The 2597-nt window shown below is 39.7% G+C and overlaps 1 non-coding gene across 1 annotated transcript; it reads left to right on the top strand.

Moving 5' to 3' along the window:
- The first annotated feature begins 697 nt into the window (after window positions 1-697).
- On the top strand, window positions 698-858 carry LOC132895816 (U1 spliceosomal RNA). The gene has a single exon (XR_009655849.1). It is a non-coding gene; the product is annotated as a U1 spliceosomal RNA (small nuclear RNA).
- Window positions 859-2597: the final 1739 nt, after the last annotated feature.

Raw genomic sequence — 2597 nt, 5'->3', positions numbered from 1 at the left:
CTTGTTAATACTCACACGATTCATAATGTGAGTTTCATATGTGGTTTTTCAACCCTTCACATATTATGTTTCATCCATTCTTCACATGTGAACTTTTCATGTAGTGCATATTTTAATGATTTCTACATGATTTATTTATTTATTTTCATGTGAACGTTTTCCCCCAATTTGTTTACATGCAATTCATCAGCATTTATCAGATGATTTTACACAAAAATTTTTCTTTTCAAATTTGATTGTCACATGATTCATTTATTTTCACGTGATTTTTCTACCATGATTTGTTGAATTAACATGTGGTTATTTATTTACATTTTTATCACTCTTTCACAAATTTTTTTTTCAAATTTGATTTTCACATTATTCATTTATTATCATAATTTTTTTACATATGACTTGTTTCTTTTCACATGTATTTTTTTAACTCATGATTCATTAATTTTCACAAGTAATTTATTAAACACATAATTCATTTATATTTTCACATGTTAATTTCCCATGATCCTATGTGCAATTTCAGGGAATACCATGTTGAAATGCACTTTCACATTTCACACGTCCCACCCTCTCGTATTTCACATAATCATGTAAAAAAAAAAATTCCATAAGTGGATTGTGATGTTTTATCTGTCACTTCTGCAACCATAATTGATGCTGTTTCAGTCCCTCTGGCTCATGTCATGGCCCCTCTTACTTGGCACTTACCTGGCAGGGGCAATACCATGAAGAAGGTGGTTTGCCCAAAGTAAGGCCCAGCCATTGCATTCCGGCTATGCTGACCTTTGCAAATTCTTCAAATGCAGGATTCTCGACTGCATAATTTCTGATAGTGGAGGACTGTGTTCGCACTCTCCCCTTTCACATAACTCCATGGTGGCAGCCTTGGGCTAAAGTGCCCTTAAGCAGGGCACCTAACCCCCAACTGCTCCCTGGGCACTGTAGCATAGCTGCCCACTGCTCTGGGTATGTGTGTGTGCTCATTGTTCACGTGTGTGTGTGTGTGTGTGTTCACTGCTTCAGATGGGTTAAATGCAGAGGTTAAATTTCACTGTGTGCTTAAAGTGCTGATGACACGCTTTTGACATCTTTGGCGATGTTTTATAACATAAAAAGTAATTCCCGATGATCCATATATTAATTCACGAAGGCACCTATTTTACAAGTTATGATAAAAAACGCGGCTATTTGGGCAAATTTGACGGGGCTGCAGCACCCAGGAGACGAAAGAGGAGGAGGAGCTATATGACGTCAGCGAAAGAACCTTCCTCCTAACTTACCAGTTTGTTGTTGATGCGACAGGTGTTCAGTTTGTCATTATTAGTATTATACATTATATATATATATATATATATATATATATATATATATATATATATATATATATATATATATATATAGTTATTATGCCTTCGCGTTGTGTTGCCGGCTTTTGCTCCAAAACCTACAAGGATGGGGTAAGTTTATTCAAGTTTCCCAGAGATCCCGAGCTGCATGCGAAGTGGGTGAAGCAAGTCAGGCGCACTCGTGACAAGTGGGAGCCCTCACCAACATCCGTCCTGTGCTCTGAACACTTCGATTTGGATTGTTTTGACACCCTTCCCAGCTTAAAAGAATCTCTTGGGTGTTCAGTTCAGCACAAACGTGTGTTACTACCATCAGCAGTGCCTACACAGTGTTGCCAGATTGGGAGGTTTCCCTCCCAGTTGAGCAGTTTCAAGTGCATTTTGGTGGGTTTTGAACATATTTTGGGCTGGAAAACGTCAGCAGTATCTGTTGCCAGTACTGTTGCCAGATACTGCTGAAGTTTTCCAGCCCAAAATATGTTCAAAATGCACTTGAAACCGCCCAACTGGGCGGGATTCCTCCCAATCTGGCAATACTGCCAGTATTCCGGAGGGGGTCTACTAGTAGCTATGCCGGATCCAAAGACAGTCCTCCTGTCAGAACATGTGTTGTGAAATGACATAAGATAAAGGTACGTAGAGCTAGAGATTCTACATGATAATCATAAATGTAATCATAAAGTCGGCGTGATATCAGTCATGCATTTGTTTGTGAAAGCTTGCGGCTTTCATGTAACTGCCGCCTAGCAACAAGAGGCAAAGGGTAAAGAGGGTAGGCTATCATAGATTCTATTCGGAAGAGATCAACACAATTCTAGACTCCCAGAAGAGGAAGAGCTAACACTAGAGAGTTCACCGGCGTTTTCATGCGCCATTTCCATTGAGTAGAACCATAGGATGTCTATGAGTAGAACAGCCAGTGAAGCGCAGCGTGTTCTCCCGCTGACGTCACAGCATGGCCGCGAGCCACAGACCCAGTTTTCTTGTGCTGTGCAATTAAAAGTTGGATATTTGCGTAACAACAGCTTCTTTTCACGTAATTATAACAGAAATGTAACATGTTTGCCATGTTGTATAGTTTATTTATGAAATTGCATAGAGTCATGTTCGTGTCATCAGCACTTTAAGTCTATGCTTGAGTGTACGTGTGACAAATAAAGGCTTCTTGGCTTGGCTTCTTAAGGCCTCTGCATGCTCTTGCGACAAGGCTTTCGCAGATAGCTTTTCGCAGACAGTTGTAATTTATTGTTGAGC

Source organism: Neoarius graeffei, chromosome 12 (assembly GCF_027579695.1).
Source record: "Neoarius graeffei isolate fNeoGra1 chromosome 12, fNeoGra1.pri, whole genome shotgun sequence".
In the NCBI taxonomy this organism is placed as follows: domain Eukaryota; kingdom Metazoa; phylum Chordata; class Actinopteri; order Siluriformes; family Ariidae; genus Neoarius; species Neoarius graeffei.
The sequence above is the reverse complement of the archived record's forward strand: the minus strand, read 5'-3'. Positions and strand labels throughout refer to the sequence as shown.